General features: G+C 36.6%; 1 pseudogene; it reads right to left on the bottom strand.

The window, feature by feature from the left end:
- Positions 1–181: 181 nt before the first annotated feature.
- Positions 182–6,385, bottom strand: LOC122014370 (annotated as a pseudogene).
- Between the last annotated feature and the right edge of the window lie 6,835 nt (positions 6,386–13,220).

Here is a 13,220-nt window from a genome sequence, read left to right as displayed (position 1 = left end):
ATACCAGGGTCTGCATCGCTTTCAGTAGCATATGAACTATGAAGTATGGCGCAGCATATACCAGGTAACACTTAGCACATAAATTCGGGAGAGGGGAGTGATAGCAAGAAATCAACTTAAAGATGCTTATTTACTTTTCTATGGGTATAACCAAATGTAATACCGACTAAAAAGATGATCGTTTGTGCATCGAGGAAGAATCAATTGTTACTTCAAAGGTTTCAAGTATGGAAAAACATAGTTTTGTAGTTTTTCCCACTCTATTCAAATCATGTGGATAACTAATTCACATTGGGAGGGACTTGCTACAAATTCAGTTTTTTGCTCAAAATTACAGTGTTTGAAATGTAAAACCCTTTTACAGTTGGAAGCACATTGCACGTCTAGTAAATCAAATTGCAGCTTGACCATACGTCGTAGAAGGGAGAGCTCGCCAACGATAATCTGGTAATAGAAATTGCCAACAAACAACTTCAGTACTTACTCAGCATAAAAGTTTAGAATGATGAATGGAGGCTGTTGCAATGTACAACGAATTACGTACAAACAACTGGGTGGAAAAAAAGAGTAAAAAGGTCATCCTACACTAGTGCTCAAAGAGCTGTTTGAGGGAGATTAAACTATTTCATTCTCTTTTACAAGAACAAGGGAAATTGGCATGAACGCCTGAAGGAACTCAGATTTGGACCAGATGAACACAAAGGCAAATTGAGATTTAAATTTGAATTCCTCGTCCTTTCAAGAAAGAAAATTTCTCATTGGGAGTTTATTTTATCCATCAAAAAATTAAATCATTTAGGGGAGAAACAAAAAGATATAAGAAAAGGAGCGCCCTTTGGCCAGAAACAAACTGTGGGTGTCCTATGAGAATAATTGAAAGAGGTGCTTCGTGAGAAATTCTCATAATTAATTGTAACTGAGAAAGAAAAGAGGGGGAAATTAATCTTTTGACTGGAGGTACCTCCTCATAGACCTTTGCAACTCTCCAATAGCTTTGTATTCTCTAATAAAACCTGCAACCAAGCAACCCATAAAAAAGGTGCACACATTAAACATAAATTGAATAAAACATAAGGAATGATTGACATACAACATTAACTAGAAGTTAAGGGGCGGGGAACATAAATTTTTCAACATAGCCAACAATTCTCATGCTATGGGAATTTAAAACTCACCAAGCTACATGTATTACCTAAAGCATTAATAATACCCAGATGAATAAACTCTACGAGGAATTTTCTAAAACATTAAAAAAAAAAACAACATAAAATTGCATGAACATTGAGTAATTACTAGAAGCAAAATCTTGAATGCATGAAATCATCTAATTGATCGAATCATTTCTTACTTCCCGTATGTACTGAGCTATCGCTTTGCATCCTTCTATTGCAAGTTGCATAACATTTTCAAAAATGTCGATAGGTAGTTTTGAATCCATCTGAAATTTTCCCAAAATGAGAATCAGCCAAATATAAAAACTGAAAAAAAAAAAAGTATAGAACAAATGTAAAGCATTACTCTTCATTTTGGATAGGCGTACCAATCAAACAACTGGGAATGACTAAACTCAAATAAGCCAAATACAAACATAGGTAAATTCTCATTAAGGTTCTACCCTTCTAGGAACCTCATCAAAAGAAAAATGCAAACATTATTCATAATTAACTTGAACACTGCTTCATAAGTAGTTGGAACTTTGAACATAACTCCCTTGTAAATAATGCATATGCTTGTTCCGACTTTGTTAGATTAAAAAGAAAATTATGCTTCTTCAATATACACTTTAAGGATTTTTATGAGCATTATAGTATAAGTAAATACTAAGCAAACTCATAACCAGCTCTTAAATCTTTTTTTACCCCTAAAATCATTGGTATTTGTTCAGTAAACTTGTACAAGGACCTAATTTTATTGGGCGCGTTTTGAGCTATTTACGGGTATGAGCATAGCTATAGTTAAGATTAGCAAGAGTTTTGTGTTCAGTATCAAGACTGAGCATAGCTATAGATATAGGCATATTCAAAGATGATAATAGATGCTATAGTCACACAAATTAAAACATCTAGTTTTAAAGGATGTGGGGGTTCAAGGGAATCAAGGAGATGAAAAATAAAACTCAAGTTATCATATAAACAAAAGTACCTTAAATGATCTAAACATTATTAGTGATAATCATTGCATAAGTCAAATGTTGGGATAAAATAGTATTCGGAAACTAGCATGGCTTGTTGTTGTTGATGTTATTATGTTAGAGCTCAGTTGTAGAGCTGGACAAAAGCTCAAACTCTTCAAGTTCTTTGACATGTTGAATCGATTGTGTTGAGTGAGGCCTAAACATTTCTTACAGAATCTGATTTTTTTTTCCTATTGTTCACAAATCTAATGTTCACATGGGACCTTATATGTGTTACCTATGATTTTATTTACTTTTCAACATGAAATGCTAATACAAATTGTTCAATAGATGAAATAAATATTTCCTAAGATTAATATAATTGAGAAACAACAGAGATAATATGGCATGTTCAGCAACTTGTATCTAGAAATACTCTATTTGCTACGATACCCGAAGAAGAGTTACTTTATCCATCTTTGTTAGAATCCCTACAGTGACATCTGGACCTCCTGCACTATCCTCTACATAGTTTAGATCTGCCAACAATAATAAATTGATAGTGAGACTAGAATATAAAACTTCAAAGAGGAAAAGGAAATTGTTCAGAAGCAAAGAAAATTGTGGCACCCAGCAAGGGTGTAGAAGAAAGATATCCAGCACTGCAGGAGGTGACAATATCACGCATAAGAATGCCAGCATCAGCAAGTGCTAAAGTTGCAGCATTGATACAAGCTGATCGAATTCCTAAAGTATCATGGAACATTGAAAATAATGGGCAGGTTAAAGATGAAAAGGTGAATATACATTAGAAAGGTACAATTTAAAATACTCATAAATGCATTTAAGTACATGATTGAAAGAGATGTTACCTCCATCTGCTTAAAGAACTTGTACAAAAATGTCAATCTGCAAAAAGAAAATTGAAGGAAACATTAATTAAAGAAACCAAGAATATGCAAATGGAACTCCAAATGTTTACCTGGGAGCGTGGCATCAAATGTACTAGAATACATGCTTCCATTGTTTGGCAAATTACTAAAGATATTTCTGTAGAGCGTCTGTCATTAAAGATTTGAAATGTTTTTGTTTAGCACAAAGCAAAAAAATTGTAGTAGTTCCAACAAGTTTCAATATGAGAATTAAAAATAAGCAAGATATTATTGGCATCTCATCCAATTTAATAAGCGAAAAAAGAGATAAGTCCATAATTGGGTATGCTGAAACTCAAATTAAAATTCTTAAACAAGCAAGACTTTGAACATGAACATTGTCCAAGGTCATTATTCCATAGCCTTGGAAGGCAGTCAAGGCACAAAATATCTTTCTTGTAACCATGCAAATAAAAGTAATTTTTCAACATAAAAGACAAGGAACACTCGAGTGAGTTGGTAAAATTACCTGTCCCCCTTTGGTCTTCTTGTAGATCCCTAGTGCTGAAATTAGCCATGCTATACTCACAGCCAGAGTCGTACTTATGTTCGACGGGGCCTGAAGCGCATATTAAAAAGTGATTCTTTTACTACGGTAACTAATAATAAAGTTTAATTTACAAATAACATATATACTAAATATATAAATAAACAAAAAATAAATATATTACATCAATAAAAAGTTAATAAATATTTAAAATAATTGTATAAACACTACTCGTCTAGATGTTTTAACGATAAAAATATTTATTAAATCTGTATAATTCAATTGTCGGACTCTTTCTTTCTCAATCGATAATATTGATAGTCCATTTAGTGTATCATGTAATACTGAGACCAATGCAGTGGCCGCAAGAAGTAGCAAGGCGACAAGTAGTGACCACCATGCAATTAGGTTGCAATTGCCACAAGCGACTGAGGTAGCGTGCGACAGCCCCGTGCTACGCAATTAGGTCACGCGAGCAAAGGCCAACCGCCAGCCCGCGTCGAGTGAGATAACCACTGCGAGAATCGATGCGATTAGGTCGCACAAATGATCCTTGTTGCACAATTAGATTACAATTAGTGTCAAGTGTTGCAAGACGAAGAAGATGGTCGAAGAAGAAGATTATGATTACCTCTTATTCTGTAGATTCGTGCCTTGGTAGAAAGAACGTTGTAGAAAAAATCGCGTGCAAAGAAGAGCAACACTGGAGAAGAAATTGCATGCAAAGAAGAGTCATGCGTCGGTGTATGCCTCAGAGCCATGAGAATAGATTTAACGGCCATTTAAGATCCATGTCTCTCATTTTTTTTAGTATAATTAAAAAAAATGGGTCCTTCATTAAGCTGGGCCCTAAGGCGGTTGCCTCTCTGGCCTTATGGAAGTTACGGCTTTGCTCACAGCGCACCTAAAAATATCTCGAGGAAACATAAGATGTAAGAAAATATACTAGTAAAACATTGTTGCAACAACAGAAACAGAAAGAGACAATAAACTCACTAATGCTTGGTTATTAATCTGTTGCCCCTTATTTTGGATCTAAATCATGTTACAGAATATAAAATTAAGTCTTGACATTGGAAATAATATCAGCAAAGAAGCTAAAATGTCACTGGAGCCCAAAAAACTATTTTAACAAAGAGAATATAGTAACAGCTTGAACAAGTAAATATAAATATCTAACCTCTCTTGGCCCATAAACAGCAGCAATGACTTTGGTGTTTCCCATCTGAAAAAGGGCAGATCTGAGACAAATCAAATAAAAAATAGTAGAAAACGTATTCAGTATTCAAGTGATATGCCACAAGGTATATTTGTGGTATGCAAGTGCCTAACAGGTCATAATTAAAATCAGAGCTAAATTTCTTCACTAGATATTAGGCACAATATGTAGTGGTTAACTGATTAATATCACCCATAATCATAAACATCATTAGGTTCCTCATAATCACCATTCTCTTCATTCTCACTTCATAAGCACTAACCTTTTCACTAATGTTTACTATAAGGCACACGGAATAAATGAATCTCTAGCTTCATGGACGGCATGGCTGAGCAGCACATAAAATTTTGCAGGTAAATACCATACTAAGCATAAAGCAAGAATTATCTATTTTGTTAGAAAGCATCAAAATAAGATATTGTTTGAACTTTCTGGATCTTTTTAGTCAAGTAATTCCATGGTTGTCGAAATGAGCTTTATATCATGAATTATTTTGGCAAACTTGCAAATCATGATGTGCATCAACTTATGAGTTATGAATCATAAAGTCTAGATAAAAAACTAAAAATATGTTTTAAAAAATAATATATGTTTGGAATAGTTGTGACATCCAAAAATATGTAAAATAATGGAATATTCCCTTAAATAGCATAATAATATAGGCAGAAGCTGAATTTGATCATAACAAAATATGCAGATTCTCATCTTAAATTCATGATAATGTACAAATTGTTATTTATTTCATTGCATAGAAATGAAACGTCAATAGAAAATTGTTGCCAAATGCTTTTAAAGAAATTTCATCTAGAAATGGAAGATGACTTTGCTATTACAATATTTATAAGCCACCATCGCTTCCCTCCTCATTGATATTTTAAGACAGACTTGTTCTCCTCATTCATTGTTAAGGGAGATTAAAAATTCTATTTATTCCATCATCGGATTTGATATTTGGCTTTCTTCCTCCTTTATGTCTCTATTGCATAATATAAAATTCTTCTTTTTTACAATGATTTAGATTTAATTTCTAGTATATTAGGTTTAATCAATTTCTTAATGTGTTATATTTACTTTTAGTTGGTTATATTTGACTTTTAATTTATTTTATTTATAATTTTTAGGATTATATAAAATAAGATCTATATGGTATTGAATAGAATTGATTTTCATTTCTGATTCATATGTATGAATCATATCATTTTATAAGTGAATTATAACTATGATTTCTTCCCTTTCATTTACTTCACTGCTAACATATTCCTAAAGATATTAAGTGGAACAAATAAGCTAGTGAGCATATTGAAGAAGGAAACGAGTTCCTTTCTTTGTTTAGAAAACTGGCGACAAATAAATTAAGAAGAAAAATAAAATCGTATACCCGTCAGCTTTTACGACAACCCCAATTTCTGCACGTATTTGCCTCATCTGCAAAGGGAGAAACCAATGGAAGTTTCAAGAAAATAGATAAATAAATTGAAAGAGTAGAATAAGTGAAGAAAGATGCACATCATTCGGACGACGACCGTCTAAGCGGAATCCGATGAGCGAATCCACGTACTTCATTTCCAGCGACACTTTAGTTTCGTGGGAGAAGAAGTGACAGCAATGAAAAGATGTTGCTGAATACCTAAGGGTTAATTATGTCTCAGGCCCAAGAAAAAATAATTTTATATTTTCAATATTTTTTTAAAAAAATAAATATTCATTCTTACTCTTTTTCATCTAGGTCGATTTATAAATTTTTAAAAATTTAAAAATAATATTAATTTTAAAAATAGTTTTTTATAAAAAATTTATTTATTTTACTAATTAAATTTTTATATTGATAATAAGTTTTTTTTAATGGATAAGATTGTTATAAATCACGTTAGAGTAAAATTTCAATTAATAAAAATCAATGAAAATTAACATGTTAGGTATAAAATCTAAAATTTTCATATATATATATATATATATAAATTACTAGCACAATAAGTCTCAATGTACAATAAGTCTCAACATATAATAGGTAGACAATAAATTATTCATATGATGATTTTTAAAAGAGAACATATTCCAGATTCTAAATTTTTTAAATAGCATGGATAATATGCCTAAAGATATCAACAAAGTTTATGAAAAAAAGATCTCGATGTTATTAGAATATCCAACCACATACTAGTAGATTTACATGCAACAATATAACAAATACAAGTTAGCAAGCATTGATCTCTATTTCTCAATCTTCATTATAGTAAATTCGGAAGGAAAAAAAATACATTCATGGTAAATATATATAATACACTTGATGATTTTGAGATGTATACATCAAATGAGAAGGAACTTGGTAGAGTGTATAACTCACAAAACTTAATGCGGTGACGAGGGAGACCGTCAAGATAGATATTTGAAGCTTAATTACTCTCATAACTAGCTTATCAGCAGGAGATGGATCAGCCGGCGAGGGAAAACCTAGCTTTGTCGCGAAAAGTGAGGGACGCATAGGAAAAATTAGCTTCGTTGCAGTATAGGGAAAACCTAGCTTCGTCGTGGCAAGGGAGGGAGGCTCGGCGCCCATGATCGAAATCACGGTGAGAGAGGGCAGGGCATGGAAAGGGCTAGAAAACCTAGATTCGCAGAAGGGTGTGGCGAGAGAGGGCAGGGTGTGGTGAGGGATTGCTGTGATGTGGCATCGCAGTGAGGGTCGATGTGTGTGTGTGTGTACACACACACACACACACACACACACAAAGGTGATATGATGCGGGACTTGAAAAATGCGCCTATGCACGACTGCCCTGTTGTCAAGGTTTACGTGGCCTCGCGTAATTTCCTTTTCTCTTCATAACGCCGCTCGTTAGACTCTCCTCAAAGGTCCACAGCGAAGCTAGGGCAGAAAAAACAATTCTCGGAACTTTGTGACAAGCTGGATATGATTGAGATATATGCTCCAGCTTGAGCGGAAGTGTTGAATACTTTTGAAGACTCCTTTACTTGTAGGGATTATGATTGATTTAGATTAGCTTGATTATAGAGATTGTGATTGATTGTAATTAATGATTGATAGACATACCATAATTATAGGATCATCTTTTTGTTGGTGCAATATACCCTAAGTCAAAGTTGACCAGTTTGACTAAGCTTGAGTTGACTAAGCTTGAGTCCTGATGTTTGAGTTTTGATGTTTGACAATACATGGAGATTGCAGGTACAATCGTCTGATTGGGGAGATTGTTAGAGCAATTCCCCTCTGGTCAAGGTTTGACCAAGTTGATGTGAAGAAGAGTCAAGTAAGTCAAGGTTGACTGGATACTTGACTAGAAAGCCCTGGTGAGTGAAGTCAGGCAGATCGAAAGTCCTGGTGAGTGAAGTCAGGCAGATTGAAAGACCTAGTCAGTGAAGTTAGATAGTTGTAAAAGACCTAGTGAGTGAAGCTAGGCAGTTGGAAAATCCTGGTGAGTGAAGCCAGGTGAAAGTCCTGGTGAGTGAAGCTAGGCAGGTAGAAGTCCCTGTGAGTGAAGCCGACTAGTGGAAAGACCTGGTAAGTGAAGCTAGGCAGGTGAAAGCCCAGGTGGGTCAAGGTTGACTGGACACCTAGTGTTGGAAAGTCCAAGTAGGTCAAAGGGTTGACCGGATACTTGGCACGTGGAAATCCAGATGGGTCAAGGTTGATCGGACACCTGATGTTGGGAAGTCCAAGTAGGTCAAAGGGTTGCCGGATACTTAGCACAAGGAAATCTAAATAGGTCAAGGATGACCAGACATCTGGTGGAAGGAAGTCTAAGTGAGTCATGGAGGATCAGACACTTGGCACGAGGAGAAAAGTCAAGTGGGTCTAAGGATTGACCGGACACTTGGTGAAGAAGTCCCAGCAGGTCAAGGTTGATAGGATGCTAGGCATGAGGAGTTCCAACAGGTCACGGTTGACTGGATGTTGAAATTAGGAACCTTGGACTTGAGTTAAGCAAGTCCAAGGGAGGCCAATCGATTGGACTATAGTCCAATCGATCAGTCGATCGATTGGTTGTGTGCGTGATCGAAGGCTGGCCCAATCGATCGACCGATCGATTGGGAAGCGAAATCACGCACACAAAAGCTTACCTAATCGATCAGTCGATCGATTGAGCATCGCCAATTGATCGACCGATCGATTGGGGAGCTGGAAATTGCGTCAAGTTGTGATAGAGGCTGAATCGATCGAACGATGGATTCAGGCCTTTTCCAGCGAGCATAGAGGCACTCTGAATCGATCAACCGATCGATTCAAGACATCCCAATCGATTGATCAATCGATTGGGATGTGACTGTTGCGAAGGAAACGTCGAGTTTAAAGTCGTCTTCCTCATAGCGATTCCAGCAACTCTTCTCCACTGTTTTCTCACGACTCTCACAGGTTTTCGCCACCAGTTCTTGAAGCGTCTTGGAGTCAAGTGTTGTTGCATTTTCCAAAGTCAAGAGGCGTTCCACAAGAAGAAGAAGCTAGGGTTAGGGTTTCATGTTGTAAATCTTGTAAGATTTTACTTGTATTTGCTTCCCTTGTCTTTCTTCTTGTACTGAGAGTTTGTACAAGGCTTCTCCGCCTTCGGTAGTTACCGAAAAGGAGTGTTTTTCATAGCGGAGTGTGTCACGTTCGGATCATTGGATTAGTCACCTCTTTTTGAGATGGATACTAAGTAAATCCTTTGTGTTAGCGTTGTAAATTTGCTTCGACCCCTCCTGCCCAGTTTAACCGTGATTTACCCCCTCTGGATATCTGTGGGACCGGACCCAGGGGGCCGCTAAGGTGGCGGTTCCACCTTTTGCAACAAATCGACCCTAACACTTTCCCTTATGTATATAAATATCTACATATAAGTGGATTATTGGGTGAAGAAATACATGGTCTCTCTCTTTTACAGGTACAAAGGTGGTAACACAGTGTAGCAATTCACATATCTTGTATCAAAGTCAAACATACTAAGACGAAAGCTTGACTTTCTCTTAATAAATTAATATCCTTCAATTAAACTTGTGTTTAAATAGTATTTTAGTTTGATTAGCTAAAGCATACAATGGACTCGAACTAGAAACTAAACAATATTTATAGTTAGATGCATGAATAAATTATAAACTCTTTATTTACTTATTTTTGTTCCACATGTCTCATTTTAGTTCACTTTTATGTCTATTAGTTTTAGAATTTGTTAAATTTAGATTTGAGCGTCTTTTTCCTTTATAACTTATATTCTTTTGGTTCTACAATTTACAAGAATCTTACAAAGAACATGACTCTTTATATACCATCCATGGTAAATCGAGTTGGATCGTAGAAGTCATACAACTAAATAAACCAATCACTCACTAAATAATCATTATGAATCAACTCCAAACTTACCCAAACGCTGCTTGTTCTCCTTCTCCAACCACAACTTATGGTGGAATGAAACCCTCCTAGGCAATACTCCGAACGTCTTCAAGGTTATGATTCTAAGAAGATATGAACAAAAATATGGCATCACTAAATCAAGTCTAACAAATGAAATTCGTTACCCAAATCAACCGCTGACCTCCTTCCTCTCTGGTGGTTTACTGCAGCCGGAGAGCCACTGATCAGGACTGGCTGTCAGCGGCGGCTAGCTGCTGGCAGCAGTGGAGAGGAGAAGACTAGATCAGAAGAGATACGAGGCTAAGGCTCGACGACAACATGGCGTCGACAAGGGCGGCGGTGCACAGGGATCAGATCTAGGGCACGGGGAAGAAATTAGGGCTTGAATACTTGCTCCTGGCTGAAGACTAAACCTGTGCAGAGATGGTGCCTCGGCGAGCTAGGGCACGGATCGGCGGTGTGAGGTGAGAAGAAACCGAGAGCTTCGGGAGAGGAAGGCTCGGCACTGAACGGTGGTGTTATGTTCCACAAGTGTACGGAAATATCGCAAGTAATATAAAAGATTATCGTATCCACAGGGACTGGAATAAGCACTAAAAATATCTCAAAGCGAATTAGCTAAACAACTAATCAATTGGTTTCAAATGCTAAGGATGAAAAACAAATCTAAAATGAAAGATTAACAAACAAGAGTTTGGGGTTTGAGTTATGATAAAGGGAGGTTCTAGGAGTTTTGGTTTCTTTGTAAGATCTCTTGAATATATATGGTTTACCAATTCTTATTTCTCAATTGTCTAATATTTGTAGAAGGTTGTCAGTTCTTTCTTGCAATAGATAATTGGCTTAGAACTGAAAAATGTACCTAAATGTGATCAATTAGATATGAACCTACGTTGTCCTTACACAGGATTACACCTATTACTATGCTTCCCTCGGATATCAACATAGAAGTTCATAGCTTCTTAAGCCATAAAGATACAAGGATTGAATCATAAAATCTATCCTACCCTCTTGAATATTCTCATTTCCCCTTCAAGGTTATCCCTCAAACGTCCTTACACGGGCTTGCACCTATCACATGGATCCCTCGGAAAATCGAGTGAGAGTTAATCTCTACAAAGTCTATAAGATATCCAAATAATCAATCAAGAATGAGAATTAAGCCATAATCACAATTAATCATTTAAGATCCAATCGATACAAACTAGGCAACATCATAGAAACAAAGAAATGACAAATCCACAAGAGTTTACATCAATTTATCTCACAAATACTCCCTCCATCCTAGAACAAAAAGATCTACTCCATAAAACGAAGAAAGAAAATCAAAGATAAGAAGATTACAAGCATTTCTTCAATCCCAATCCAAGAAGAGGAGAGAAAGAAAACTTATCTACAATATAGCTTCATCTTCGGATCCAATCCTCGCTCCCGGAGTCGAATTTGCCAAGATCTCCCTTTAGATCGCCCAAAAATCCTCCCAAGAATTGGAGGAATCCACCAAATCTTGCTTTTTCCCAAAGGGGAGAAGATCCCCTTTCAAATCTTCAAAGAGGCTTTAAATAGAGGGGGCTTTCGGGCGCCACACGGCCCCGAGGCATGGCCGTGTGAGGTTCACACGGCCAGAGCCTTTCCCCTCTCTGCCATCCATACACGGTCGTGTGGTGTACACGGCCGTGGACAACTCCCATCAAGACCTCCAAGCACGGCCGTGTAGATCCACACGACCTGGGCTGCCCCAAATTCTGGAAACCTGGCACGGCCGTGTGGTGCACATGGCCAGAACACTTTTAAGCGATGGGAACCCTGCACGGTCGTGTGATGCACACGGCCAGGGCCTTCTTGGTCTCTGGAAACTTTACACGGTCATGTAGATCCACACGACCATGTAAGGATTGAACTTTGATTTGCTTCAAAACTTGGCACGGCCGTGTGAGGTTCACACGGCCAGGCCAAGTTCCTTGTCTGTTTCTCCTGGTTGACCACACGGCCAGAGCACTCCACCCAGGCAAAGTCGTGTGTAGCACACGACCAAGTGCTTTCTCCAATGCTTTGCTCATAAGTTTGTCCAAGAATGTAGAATCTTCACCAAATTCGACTCCTATGTATAAAAAATGCACAAAAAGTAGATCACCGAACAAAAAGAGTAAATATGCTAAAAGAAAAGCTAGAAGTATAAAAATGCATAGATCAAGCAAGCTCAAAGTATTTAAATGTGCGCCAAAACATGCATAAAAGTATATAAAATCTACGCACATCACACCCCCAGACTTAAACCTTTGCTTGTCCTCAAGCAAAATGCTGCAATCTAAATTCATATGTTCTACAACGCATTTATAAACCCTAATGTACTTTCCTAACTCTATCAAAGAGTTCCAATAACAAGCATAATCATGGAAACAAATCAAGTATGGCTCAAGCTTAAGTATCCTGTGCACAGTGTAAAAGTAACTCAAAAACCCTTCAAGTTTCAATCTATGTCCTAGTCAAGTCGTCATCAAATTTGAATTCCTAATGTTTCCGGTGAGAGACAAGTAACCAGTGATAGGCACTTACTTGTCACTCACTTGGTTCATATTTCTCAACCAACGCGAGGTCTCAAAGGTGTGCTCAATCTCAAGAGAAGTTAAGCAGTCATTTCCCCAGTAACCTAACTCGGTCTCAAAGGGGTGACTTGCTAGATTCCACTCACGACAATTGTTTTTTATATCCCTTTTTTTTTTTTTCATTGCTTTTCTTTTTCAATTTTTTTCATAAGTATTTGCATTGGGCAAATCTTATTTCACAAGTGTACTTTTAGCACAAATGTTGGGATATTTTGATTTTTCCAAATGAGCTTTCATGAGTTGAGCCTCATCTAGTAACCAAAATGAAGTTTGAAAAATCACCATGGAAACTAAGTACTAAGCAAACAAGATGAATCATGACTATTTCAATGATATCAACCATTCAAGCATTAAGTCAAAGTGTAGTGAAAGTAAGATTCTTAAGGTCAAGCCAAGACTAAAACTCATCTCCATATGGTTCTTAGCTTATTTCATGCTACCCAAGATAGAGAAAAGAAGTACATAAAACTTACTATTAGCATCATTTACAACATCATGAATCTAGATAATGAACGTGCT

The sequence above is a fragment of the Zingiber officinale genome, chromosome 8B (assembly GCF_018446385.1).
Source record: "Zingiber officinale cultivar Zhangliang chromosome 8B, Zo_v1.1, whole genome shotgun sequence".
Lineage (NCBI taxonomy): Eukaryota > Viridiplantae > Streptophyta > Magnoliopsida > Zingiberales > Zingiberaceae > Zingiber > Zingiber officinale.
This window is presented reverse-complemented; position numbering and strand designations above follow the sequence as displayed.